We start from the raw sequence: 14,456 nt of genomic DNA, 5'->3' as shown, positions 1-14,456 counted from the left end.
ATTTCTGGAATGATTCTCATGAATCTCCTCTGAACATGCCCCAAGGCTAGTACATCCTTCCTGAGATATGGGGTTCAAAACTGGACACAATACTCTAAATGTGATCTGACCAGAGCCTTACAGAGCCTCAGAAGCACATGCTTTTATATTCAAGTCCTCTCAAAATAAATGCCAACATTGCATTTACCTTCATAACTGCTGACTCAATCTGCAAGTTTACCTTGAGACAATCCTGGACTACAACTCTGAAGTGTCTTTGCACTTCAGACTTCTGAATTTTCTCCAATTTAGAAAATAGTCCATGTCTCTATTCTTCCTACCAAAGTGCATGATCTTACACTTTTCCACTTTAGACTCCATCTACCACTTCTTTGCCCACTCTTCTAACCTGTCCAAATCCTTCTGCAGACCCCCACCTCCTCAATGCTACCTGTCCCTCTACCTATCTTTGTATTGTTTGCAAATTTAACCAGAACGCCGTCAGTTCCTTCATCTAGATCATTAATGTATTAAGTGAAAAGTTGTAGTCTCAACACTGAGCCTTGCGGAACACCACTTATCATGGCTGCCATCCTGAGAAAGACCCTTTTATCCCTACTTTCTGCTTTCTGCCAGACAGCCAATCTTCTACCCATGATAGCACCTTGCCTCTAACACCATGGGCCATTATCTTACTCAGTAGCCTCTTGTGCAGCACTTTGTCAAGGCCTTCTTGAAGTCCACGTGGATAACATCCATTGGCTCTCCTGGCTCATTACTTTCTCAAAGAATTCTAGCAGATTTGTCAGGCATGACCTCCCCTTGATGAAACCCTGCTGACTTTGCCCTATTTTACCATACATTTCCAAGTATTCAGATATCTCATCCTTTACAATGGATTCCAGGATCTTACCCACGACTGAGGTTAGGCTAATCAGTCTGCTATTTTCCATCTTTTTCTTTACTCGTTTTTAAACAGGGGTGTCACATTTGTGATTTTCCAGTCCTCTGGGACACTCCCTGATTCTAGCAATTCTTGAAAGATCACCACTAACACCTCCACTATCACTTCAGCTATTTCCCTTAGAACTCTGTAATGTAGTCCATTTGGTCCAGGTGACTTACCCACCTTCAGGCCATTCAGTTTTTCTAGCAACTTGTCCTCGGTGATGGCCTCCTTGAATTTTTGGGATATTACTCATGTCTTTCACCGTGAGGGGAGGGAACATCCTTGTCTGGGGATTGTTGCATGGTGTCCATTTATCCATTATTGTAGCGTCTGCATGGTCTCAGCAATATACCAGCCTTGGCGTATCTTTGCCTGCAGCGTATGAGGTGGACAACATTGGCTGATTCACATGAGTCTCTGCCTTGTACTTGGTGGATGGTGTTCTCACATGTGATGTTAGTATCCCTGTTGATGATGTGACATGTCCTGCAGAGGTTGCCATGGCAGGGTTGTGTAGTACTGTGGTCAATGTTATCCTGAGGGCTGGGTAGTTTGCTGTGAATGAAACCACAATTTACTTGTAATTTAAAACTGTTGATGCACTGTAAAAATTGAAAGCTTAATTTTGTTTAGTGAAATTAAATTAAATGAGCAAGTACTATTTTAATTCCAAAGGATATTAAATTAATTCAATTCTTAGAGTCATAGAGCATAGAGATGTACAGCATGGAAACAGACCCTTCGATCCAACCCGTCCATGCTGACCAGATATCCAAACCCAATCTAGTCCCACCTGCTAACACCCGGCCCATATCCCTCCAAACCCTTCCTATTCATATACCCATCCAAAAGCCTCTTAAATGTTGCAATTGTACCAGCCTCCACCACTTCCTCTGGCAGCTCATTCCATACACGTACCACCCTCTGTGTGAAAACGTTGACCCTTCGGTCTCTTTTATATCTTTCCCCTCTCACCCTAAACTTATGCCCTCTAGTTCTGGACTCCCCCAACCCAGAGAAAAGACTTTGTCTATTTACCCTATCCATGCCCTTCATGATTTGGTAAACCTCCATAAGGTCACCCCTCAGCCTTTGATGCTCCAGGGAAAACAGCCCCAGCCTGTTCAGCTGCTCCCTATAGCTCAAATCCTCCAATTCTGGCAATGTCTTTGCAAATCTTTTCTGAACCCTTTAAAGATTCACAACATACTTCCAATAGGAAGGAGACCGGAATTGCACACAATATTCCCACAGTGGCCAAACCAACATTCTGTAAAGTTGCAACATGACCCCCCAACTCCTGTACTCAATACTCTGACCAATAAAGGAAAGCATACCAAACGCCTTCTTCACTATCCTATCTACCTGCGACTCCACTTTAAAGGAACTATGAACCTGCACTCCAAATTCTCTTTGTTCAGCAACACTCCTTATGGCCTTACCATTAAGTTTATAAGTCCTGCTGAGATTTGCTTTCCCAAAATGTAGCATCTCGCATTTATCTTAATTAAATTCCTTCTGCCACTTCTCAGCCCATTGACCCACCTGATCAAGATCCAGTTGTAATCTGAGGTAACCTTCTTTGCTGTCCACAACACCTCCAATTTTGGTGTCATCTGCAAACTTACTAACTGTACCTCTTATGCTCGCGTCCAAATCATTTATGTAAATGACAAAAAGTAGAGGACTCAGCACCAATCCTTATGGCCTCCAGTCTGAAAAACAACCCTCCACCACCTTTGAGCCAGTTCTGTATCCAAATGGCTAGTTCTCCCTGTATTCCGTGAGATCTAACCTTGCTAACCAGTGTCCCTTGGGGAACCTTGTCGAACACCATACTGAAGTCCATATAGATCAAATCCACCACTCTGCCCTCTTCAATCCTCTTTGTTTCTTCTTCAAAAAGCTCTATCAAGTTTGTGAGACATGATTTCCCATGCACAAAGCCATGTTGACTATCCCTAATCAGTCCTTGCCTTTCCAAGTACATGTACATCCTGTCCCTCAGGATTCCCTCCAACAACTTGCCCACCACCAACGTCAGGCTCACCGGTCTATAGTTCCCTGGCTTGTCCTATCACCCTTTTTAAACATTGGCACCATGTTAACCAACCTCCATTCTTCTGGCACCTCACCTGTGACTATCGATGATACAAATATCTCAGCAAGAGGCCCAGCAATCACTTCTCTAGCTTCCCACAGAGTTCTGGGGTACACCTGATCAGGTCCTGGGGATTTATCCACTTTTATGCATTTCAAGACATCCAGCACTTCCTCCTCTGTAATATGGACATTTTTCAAGGTGTCACCATCTAGTTCCCTACAGTCTATATCTTCCATATCCTTTTCCACAGTAAATACTGATGCAAAATACTCGTTTAGTATCTCCCCCAATTTCTGCTGCGCCATACAAAGGCAGCCTTCCTGCTCTTTGAGGGGCCCTACTCTCTACATAGTTACCCTTTTGTCCTTAATGTATTTGTGAAAACCCTTTGGATTCTCCTTAATTCTACTTGCCAAAGCTCTCTCATGTCCCCTTTTTGCCCTCCTGATTTCCCTCTTAAGTGTACTCCTACTTTCTTTTTACTCTTCTAAGGATTCATTCGATCTATCCTGTCTATACCTGACATATGCTTCCTTCTTTTTCTTAACCAAACCCTCAATTTCTTTAGTCATCCAGCATTCCCTATGCCTACCAGCCTTCCCTTTCACCCTAACAGGGATATACTTTCTCTGGATTCTCGTTATCTCATTTCTGAAGGCTTCCCATTTTCCATCCATCCCTTTACCAGCGAACATCTGCCTCCAATCAGCTTTTGAAAGTTCTTGCCTAATACCATCAAAATTGGCCTTTCTCCAATTTAGAACTTCCACTTTTGGATCTGGTCAATCCTTTTCCATTACTATTTTGAATCTAATAGAATTATTGATGCTGGCCCCAAAGTGCTCCCCCACTGACACCTCGGTCATCTGCCCTGCCTTATTTGCCAAGAGTAGGTCAAGTTTTGCACCTTCTCTGGTAGGTATATCCACGTACTGAATCACAAAATTTTCTTGTACGCACTTAACAAATTCCTCTCCATCTAAACCCTTAATACTATGGCAGTCCCAGTCTATATTTGGAAAGTTAAAATCCCCTACCATAACCATTGTATTATTCTTACAGATAGCTGAGATCTTAACATATGATGGAGCTAATTTTGCTTCTGTTACAATCCACAGAAGTTAAAAGTTATTGTGTAATGGGATGTTTCCCAGAAATAGTGAGGTGGTGTTAAATACCATGTCCTCACATCCTCTTGTGCTGCCCTTTTCCTTTATCCCCCCTCTCTTGTTTTCTCTCACACTTTCCTCTCACTCTTTAGTCACATTTCTGTCAAAATATACAAAGTTACACAGTGAAACTTAATGGACACAGTTACATGTGGTTACTTACCAATATTCCCTCTAATTTTCTTTGTTTGCGTGGTGTTTTTCTTGAGGATACATAAACATTTCCACATGACCTCATCCACATCCGCTACTTAAAGGGAATGGCCAGTTCTGCTGCATTGCATAATCCAGCACTGAAGAAATTAATACTACCGAGAACTCAATACTGCAGAAAGCCAGAGCAGAGGTGGAATGATAAAGGAAATTAGGAAAGGAAAGAGAGGGTATGAAAGGTAGTTGGTAAGTAAAAAATGGTGACACAAAATGTTTTCTTGATACATTAGGTGTAAAAAGTTAACTAAGTTAAGAGTAGGGCCAAAAGACCAAAACGTTAACTTCTGTATGGAGGCAGAAGGTGTGGGTATAGATCTTAGTCAATGTACTGTGTTGATCTTCACAAAAGAGAGGGACAATCAGGCATTGCAGTTAAGGAAGAGGAGGGTATGATGTTGGATCTAATAAACATTGGCAGAGAGTAAGTATTAAGTGGATTAATAACCTCGAATGGTGATTAATCACTAGGGCTGGATCAAACGTGTTAAAAGCAGCCAGGCAGGAATAGTGGAAGGTCTGACCATCGTTTTCCATACCTCATTGGACGGCTGTTAATGTTGTACCTTTGTTTCAATATGGAGTCAAGGATAACTGGATGATTACAGTGCGTCTAAACTATGCCATGAGTAAATGATTGGATTCAATTCTGAGAGACCGATATACCATTACATTATCAAGTACTGTCAGTAGTGTCCCCTCATGGCCAGGCAGCCTCTGGGAAGTCACATTGGTGGATGGCATCTGCTTCCTGAAGCCCCTTTCACATATGTCTTTTGAGGTCAGCTCATTATTTCAGAAAGGTGGTAAGGAAAGCCAGGGAACAATAGACTAGTGAGCATGACATCAGTGGTGGGAAGATTGTTGGAGGGAATCCTGAGGGACAGGATTTACATGTATTCGGAAAGGCAAGACTGATTAGGATAGTCAGCATGGCTTTGTGCTTGGGAAATCATATCTCATGAATTTGACTGGGTTTTTTGAAGAAGTAACGAGGATTGATGGGGGCAGAGCGGTAGTCTGTATGGACTTCAGTAAGGCGTTCAACAAGGTTTCTCATGGGAGTCTGTTTGGCAAAGTCAGATCTCATGGAATACAGGGAGAATTAGCCATTTGGATACAGCACTGGCTTGAAGGTAGAAGACAGAAGGTGGTGGTGGAGGATTGCTTTTCAGACTGGAGTGACCATTAGAGTGCCCCAAGGATCGGTGCTGGGTCCACTTGTCATTTATATAAGTGATTTGGATGTGAATATAGGAGGTATAGTTAGTAAGTTTGCAGATGACATCAAAGTTGGAGCTAAGAAGGTTAGCATAGAGTAAAATGGGATCTTGAACAGATAGGGTAAAAACAATGACTGCATATGCTGAAAATCAAATACTGGATTAGTGGTGCTGGAAGAGCACAGCAGTTCAGGCAGCATCCAACGAGCAGTGAAATCAACGTTTCGGGCAAAAGCCCTTCATCAGGAATAAAGGCAGTGAGCCTGAAGCATGGCGAGATAAGCTAGAGGAGGGTGGGGGTGGGGAGAGAGTAGCATAGAGTACAATGGGTGAGTGGGGGAGGAGATGAAAGTGATAGGTCAAGGAGGAGAGGGTGGAGTGAATAGGTGGAAAAGAAGATAGGCAGGTCGGACAAGTCAAGGAGACAGTAACTGAGCTGCAACTTTGAAACTAGGATGAGGTGGGGGAAGGGGAAATGAGGAAGCTGTTGAAATCCACATTGATGCCCTGGGGTTGATGTGTTCCGAGGCGGAAGATGAGGCGTTCTTCCTCCAGGCGTCTAGTGGTGAGGGAGTGGCAGTGAAGGAGGCCCAGGACCTCCAAGTCCTCGGCAGAGTGGGAGGGGGAGTTGAAATGTTGGGCCATGGGGCGGTTTGGTTGATTGGTGCGGGTGTCTCAGAGTTATTCCCTAAAGCGCTCTGCTAGGAGGCGCCCAGTCTCCCCAATGTAGAGGAGACCACATCGGGAGCAACGGATACAATAAATGATATTAGTGGATGTGCAGGTAAAACTTTGATGGATGTGGAAGGCTCCTTTAGGGCCTTGGATAGAGGTGCCTGACCACCCTGGCCGACCCATTGTCTCAGCATGCCCCTGCCCCACTGAACTCATCTCTACCTACCTCGACACTGTCCTATCCCCCCTAGTCCAGAAACTCCCCACATACGTTTGAGACATCACCCACGCCCTGCTTTTCATGTCTGGAATTGTTGTCTTCTAGTTTCTTTCTGACATGTGGGACAATCAGAAACAGCATATCAATGAGATGAAATTAGACACTAATGGAATGGATGTTAATAGGTTTCAACTCTTTTCTCTCCACAGATGCTGCCAGACCTACTGCGTATCTCCAGTAATATCTGTTTTTGTGTGTTTCAGCTGTCCAGCATCCACAGTACTTTGTTTTATTTTAGTGTTTGTAGTAACACCTGGGAGTTTAATCTTTACTTTCTGAAGACTCCAGAACAATTCTGGACAGGTTGGAACTCCAGTTGTTTTTAAACTAGCTACGTCATGGCAAACAGTGAATGCAGGAAAAACTGGTCAGTTCACCAAGATCCAGTTGTACCTGAGCATAAGATATTAAGCTGACACAAAACATGAAACCGGCAGAAAACAAGGTAAACACATTGACCATAATTGCATGTGTACTTTATCTGACTAAATATATTTGAGAAATATCTAAAAGCAGAGTGAGACACAGAGCTACAAGAAAAGATTAAGCAGTAGGATTCATTTTTATTCATTCAGCCACAAGCTCAGAAAGAAGTACATGGCCATTTGCCTTCTTCTACACCATAAATCTCAGTGTTTCTATGGTAACTACTATTGGAATGTTCCTTCTCAGTTCAACATTTTTGGATTGTCATAGTTTTACTCCTCATATATCTCATTGCTACCAGCAACATACACAACCTCATCAGTGAACTGTCTTAACGAAGCTTGGTTAGCCCCATTTTTAATTTGTAAAGGTTCCAATTAAAATAGACAAGCAGTCAAGTTTTTTATTTAAGCAGCTTAGAGGTTAACCTACTACTGTTACTACTGAAGGCTCTTTAAGAATAAAGTGTTAAAGTTGTTAACTAAAAACCAAGATAAAAACAAAAATACAGATAAACTAAAGGAATACTTTGGAGAAGAAAGTATCAGTAATTTTCTATGGCATTTTGTTGCTATCTGTTGTTAGAGTTCCTTGATAATTAGATTCCCTACAGTATGGAAACAGCCCTTCAGCCCAACAAGTCCACACCGACCCTCCAAAGAGTAACTCACCTGGACCCATTCCCCTACCCTATATTTACCCCGACTAGTGCCCCTAACACTGTGGGCAATTTAGCATGGCTAATTCACCTAACCTGCACATCTTTGGATTGTGGAAGGAGACCCACGCAGACACAGGGAGAATGCGCAAACTCCACAGAGACATTCGCCCAAGGCAGGGATCAAACCCAGGTTCTTGGCACTGTGAGGCAGTAGTGCGAACCACTGTGATAAAATCAGATAAAATAGCACAGTGGCTTCTGAGATCGAACAGCTGGCCTTTTGGATACCGATGGATCCAGAAAGGTCATCAGATTCTGAGGGACAGGGACGATTCTAGTTCTGTAGACATGGCAATTTTAGCTATCCAGCTACTCTCCATAGTACTTGTTTTCTGATGTATCATTCTCTCCAACTCCCCCTCTCATTCCCACACAATCTCTCTGGAGAGGGGTTACTTCCAAATGTCGCGAGATAGAGTCTCTCTTTGTTTGCAAGATTGGCAAAATTTGCCAATTTTGTACAATGCTTAATGAGAAGCTTAGATAACTTGCCGTTACCAGGGGTTACATGCCCATGACTCTCAGAACACAAAGGTTAACCTAAAAAAAATTAGAGCGGTAGCAGCAGACTGCTTAAACTTCTCAAAAAGAATTTCAACACTTTTCAAAAAACGCTTTCTCCATGAAAGAAAATGCAGAATGTATCAATTGCTTTTATTTAGCCGTACCATTGTCCCTTGTTTCCTGCAGAGCTGAACCTTTAGATTGATTCCACGATGTGCTTCAAGGGAGGTCAGAAACCATTCTGGACAGTCTCACTGCAAACTCAGTCAGGACCAGATTACTTTATCAGTCTGACCACCTTCTAGTTGTGCTGTCTATCTATAATAAAACTTTTGATGTTCCAAACAATAACTGGACTATACCGCAACTTTAAAAAACACCATCACACAGCCGTTACCTGCTCCGCCCAGAGTGTGAGGCCGAAGGCTTGGAGCTGCACGCTTTTATAAGAAATAAAAACCTTCCCAGGTAAGCTAGCGCGACACCGACTTCCGGGTCCGCTAGGCGCTTAAAAAAACTTTAAATTTTAGCCGTTAAAAAAACAATAACTGGACTATACCGCAACTTAAAAAAAACACCAACAGACAGCCGTTACCTGCTCCGCCCAGAGTGTGACCCGTTGTGATAAGCAGGTAAGTGCTGCATTTTGCTTGTTCGTTTCTTTAGATCTAGTTTTTAAAGTTTCTCTTTTAGAGGGATGGCAGCGAAGGCAGTGCAATGTTCCTCTTGCAACATGTATGAGGTGAGAGAAGCCATTAGCGTCCCTCCTGATTACACTTGCAAGAAGTGCACCCATCTCCAGCTCCTCCAAGACCGTGTTAGGGAACTGGAGCTGGAGTTGGATGAACTGCGGATCATTCGGGAGGCAGAGGTGGTCATAGATCAGAGCTTTAGGGAAGTAGTTACTCCGAAAGTTATAGAGAGATGGGTGACAGTGAGGGGGAGTGGGAGGAAGCAGCCAGTGCAGGGACCCCCTGCGGTCATTCCCCTCAAGAACAAGTATACCGTTTTGGATACTTGTGGGGGGGATGACTTACCAGGTATAAGCAACGAGGTTCAGGCCTCTGGCACGGAGCCTGTCCCCGTTGCTCAGAAGGGAAGGGTGGTGAAAGATAGAGCGATAGTTATTGGGGACTCAATAGTGAGGGGCACAGATAGGCAGTTTTGCGGGGGCGACAGAGACTCACGATTGGTATGTTGCCTCTCAGGTGCAAGGGTACGTGATGTCTCTGATCGTGTTTTCCGGGTCCTTAAGGGGGAGGGGGAGCAGCCCCAGATCGTGGTCCACGTTGGCACCAACGACATAGATAGGAAGAGGGGTGAGGATGTTAGACAGGCTTTCAGGGAGCTAGGTTGGAAGCTCAGAGCTAGAACGAACAGAGTTGTTGTCTCTGGTTTGTTACCCGTGCCACGTGATCGAGAGTCGAGGAATAGGGAGAGAGAAGAGTTAAATGCGTGGCTACAGGGATGGTGCAGTAGGGAGGGATTCCGGTATTTGGATAACTGGGGTTCTTTCTGGGGAAGGTGGGACCTCTATAAACAGGATGGTCTACATCTGAACCTGAGGGGCACCAGTATCCTCGGGGGGAGGTTTGCTAGTACTCTTTGGGGGGGTTTAAACTAACTCTGCAGGGGCATGGGAACCTGGAGTGTAGCTTTAGGGTATAGGACCTTGAGTGTAGGGAGGTTAAGAACATGGCATCGATCTCGAAGGAGGGTGCCTGTAAACAGGAAGGTGGCTTGAAGTGTGTATACTTCAATGCCAGAAGTATAAGAAATAAGGTAGGTGCAGCATGGTTTGGTACCTGGGACTTTGATGTTGTGTCCATTACAGAGACATGGGTAGAACAGGGACAGGAATGGCTGTTGCAGGTTCCAGGGTTTGAATGTTTTAGTAGGTTCAGAGATGGGGGTAAAAGAGGGGGAGGTGTTGCATTGCTTGTCAAGGATAGTATTACAGCAGTAGAAAGGGTGATGGAGGAAGACTTGCCATCTGAGGTAGTTTGGGCGGAGGTTAGAAATAGGAAAGGTGAGGTCACCCTGTTAGGAGTTTTCTACAGGCCTCCTAATAGTCCGAGAGAAGTAGAGGAAAGTATTGTGAGGATGATTCAGGAGAAGAGTGGAAGTAGCAGGGTGGTTGTTATGGAGGACTTTAACTTCCCAGATATTGACTGGGAAAGCTATAGCTCGAGTTCGTTAGATGGGTCGGTGTTTGTCCAATGTGTGCAGGAGGGTTTCCTGACACAATATGTAGACAGGCCAACAAGAGGTGAGGCTATACTGGATTTGGTTCTGGGTAATGAACCAGGCCAGGTGTTAGACTTGGAGGTAGGTGAGCACTTCAGGGGCAGTGACCATAACTCGGTGACTTTTACTCTAGTGATGGAGAGGGATAAGTGTGCACTGCAGGGTGACAGTTATAGCTGTGGGCAGGGAAATTATTATGCGGTGAGGCATGACTTAGGATGCGTGGATTGGAAAAATAGGCTTCAAGGGAAGAACACAAATGATATGTGGAGATTGTTCAAGGAACAGCTAATGGGTGTCCTTGATAAGTATGTACCAGTCAGGCAGGGAGTAAAGGGTCTTGTGAGGGAGCCGTGGTTTAACAAGGAATTGGAATCCTTTGTGAAAGGGAAGAGGGCGGCCTATGTAAAGATGAGGCGTGAAGGTTCAGTTGGGGTGATTGAGAGTTATAAGGTAGCCAGGAAGGATCTAAAGAGAGAGCTAAGAGCAGCGGGAAGGGGACATGAAAAGTCCTTAGTTGGTAGGATTGGGGAAAACCCAAAGGCTTTCTATAGGTATGTCAGGAAGAAAAGGATGACTAGGGTAGGTATCGGTCCAGTCAAGGATAGTAGTGGGAAGTTGTGTGTGGAGGCGGAGGAGATTGGTGAGACACTAAATCAATACTTTTCGTCAGTATTCACTCAGGAACAGGACATTGTTGCCGATGTGAATACTGAGTCACAATTAATTAGAATGGACGGCTTTGAGGTATGTAGGGAAGAGGTGTTGGAAATTCCTGGAAAGGATGAAAATAGATAAGTACCCTGGGCCTGATGGCATTTATCCCCGGATCCTCTGGGAAGATAGGGAGGAGATAGCGGAGCCATTGGCCTTGATTTTTATGTCGTCGTTGTCTACGGGAATAGTGCCAGAAGACTGGAGGATAGCGAATGTGGTCCCCTTGTTCAAGAAGGGGAGCAGGGATAGCCCAAGTAACTATAGGCCAGTGAGTCGCACTTCTGTTGTGGGCAAAGTCTTAGAGAGAGTTGTAAGGGATAGGATTTATGAACATCAGGATAGGAATAATGTGATCAAGGATAGTCAGCATGGTTTTGTGAAGGGCAGGTCGTGCCTCACAAACCTTACTGAATTCTTTGAGAAGGTGACCAAGGAAGTGGACGAGGGTAAAGCAGTAGATGTGGTGTATATGGATTTTAGCAAGGCGTTCGATAAGGTACCCCATGGCAGGCTAATGCAAAAACTACGGAGGTATGGCATTGAGGGTGCATTAGAGGTTTGGATTAGGAATTGGCTGGCTGGAAGGAGACAGAGGGTAGTAGTTGATGGTATAGGTTCATCTTGGAGCCCAGTTACTAGCGGTGTTCCACAAGGATCTGTTTTGGGACCATTGCCGTTTGTCATTTTTATAAATGACCTGGAGGAGGGGCTTGAAGGCTGGGTGAGCAAGTTTGCGGATGACACGAAAGTCAGTGGAGTTGTGGACAGCGAAGGATGTGGCAGGTTACAGCGGGATATAGATAAGCTGCAGAGCTGGGCAGTAAGGTGGCAAATGGAATTCAATGTAGCTTAGTGTGAAGTCATTCACTTTGGTAGGAGTAACAAGAAGATGGATTACTGGGCTAATGGTAGACTACTTGGTAGTGTGGATAAGCAGAGGGATCTTGGTGTCCATGTACACAGATCTTTGAAAGTTGCCACCCAGGTAAATAGTGCTGTGAAGAAGGCATATGGTGTACTGGGCTTTATTGGTAGAGGAATTGAGTTCCAGAGTCCTGAGGTCATGTTGCAGTTGTATAAGACTCTGGTGTGGCCTCATCTGGAGTATTGTGTGCAGTTTTGGTTGCCATACTATAGGAAGGATGTGGAGGCATTGGAACGAGTGCAGAGGAGGTTTACCAGGATGTTGCCTGGCATGGTAGGAACATCGTATGAGGAAAGGCTGAGGCACTTGGGACTTTTCTCATTGGAGAAAAGAAGGTTTGGGGAGATTTGATAGAGGTGTACAAGATGATTAGGGGTTTAGATAGGGTTGACAGTGAGAACCTTTTTCCGCTAATGAAGTCAGCTGTTACTAGGGGACACAGCTTTAAATTAAGGGGTGGTAGGTATAGGACAGATGTTAGGGATAGATTTTTTACTCAGCGGGTTGTGAGTTCATGGAATGCCCTGCCAGTAGCAGTGGTGGACTCTCCCTCTTTATGGTCATTTAAGCAGGCATTGGACAAGCATATGGAGGTTATTGGGCTAGTGTAGGTTAGGTAGGCTTCGGTCGGCGCAACATCGAGGGCCGAAGGGCCTGTACTGCGCTGTATTTTTCTATGTTCTATTGTTGAAAGGAAACTGTATGTGCAGTAATGGTACAAGAGTAAATCAGTTATCATGGGTGTGATATACATTGCTATCATGTGGGAGGCCAGAAGCTAGTGGCTTGAGGCTCCTCTGCCTGTTTCCTGAACAGCCCATGTAATGTTTTCTCAGGAAAGCATGTGGAGTGCCCCCACTGTCCATGGGAAGTTGTGAATGCATACCATCCTCACGACATATGGTCCAACCAACTAATGCCAGGATTCCATACTGGGACCACCCAGCTCATCCAAGCAATAAATTTGGCAGGATGATTGAGGAGAAGCTGCAGAGAGTGGAAGGTCTGTGCATGCTCTCTGTTAGCTGGACTTGTCCATACTTCTCCATGGACAGTGACAGGAGGCTGCTTGGCAGGCTAGATAACACTGTGCACATTCCCATCAGGGCTCTCCCCTGTGCCATCTCATCAAAGTTCTCATCTGAGCCCCCTACAACAGAATTCATCTGCAATTTTAACCTTCATGGAGGTGGCAATTAAACTATCCCCCTGCCATCCCCCCCCCCCAACCCGATCTGGCTACAGTTCACTTGTACTCAGATGATACACCCAGCAATGATCCCAACTGTACCATTTACCAGGTAAGGTGTAATGTCAATCGCGGACTTGGTGACTGTAAGTGTCACATCAAGTGATGGAGCATCTTCAAGAGCACTGCTATTTTATCTCTCCTTTCTTGGGTTGTTACGGTTATGGTGCCTGAAAATAGAAAATCACAGAAGGAAAGTTCAGGTGAAAGGAGCAGCATAGGGTGGGAAGGGAGAGGTCCATAGTCACACTTGCTCATTCGATTCAGTCGCATTATGAGTGTTTAGTAGGAGTTGAGAAGGGATATAATATGGAAACATAACCTCATCTTTAACATTGTCAACTTTACTGCATGGTACAAACTCGGTCACTCTATGATATTCAGAGCCACCTCCTCTGTAAGGTTCATAAGGTGCCCTTTGTCCTCTGAATGCATTGTTCTGCTCCCTTTTACAATGTGATCCAGTCCTGCAGGAGAGAGAAAATAACTTCATTGATTGTGTTTTTTTTCATTTACTCATTTGGGGATGCAGGTGTCACCGGTAATGCCAGCATTTATTACACATTCCCAATTACTAAGAGGGAAGTTCAGACCTTGCAGACTGCTGTGAATCTGGGGTCATATGTGAGTAGACCACATAAGGATGGTAGATTTTCTTCCTTCAAGAACAGTAGGGTTCACTGTCAACAGTGGTTTCATGGTCACAATTAGTTTTCTGACTTCTGTCACAGCATTTGCCATGGTGGAATTCAAACCCACTGCCCCAGAATATTTTCCTGGTGTTCTGAGTTACTAGGCACGTGACAGTAACACTCTGTCACCATTTCCTTCAATTCACCACAGTTTGGGTTATGTATCTCGATAGCTGAATATCTGTAGTTCTGTGAGGGTGGATATGAATCTAACAACGGTGGTAAGAACGTTGAGATAGGATATCTAGATAGTAGGAAGGATATCTGAATGCTAGAGAGTGCTGCATGTTCAATGGGAACATGGTGAATAGTCCTGAAGGAATGTTGTGCAGGTTGCTCAGGTAGCAGGCAGAAACAATTAACATGGGAAAAAAAGTGAAGTTTGG

The sequence above is a fragment of the Chiloscyllium punctatum genome, chromosome 6 (genome assembly GCF_047496795.1).
Source record: "Chiloscyllium punctatum isolate Juve2018m chromosome 6, sChiPun1.3, whole genome shotgun sequence".
Taxonomy (NCBI): Eukaryota; Metazoa; Chordata; class Chondrichthyes; order Orectolobiformes; family Hemiscylliidae; genus Chiloscyllium; species Chiloscyllium punctatum.
The sequence above is the reverse complement of the archived record's forward strand: the minus strand, read 5'-3'. Positions refer to the sequence as shown.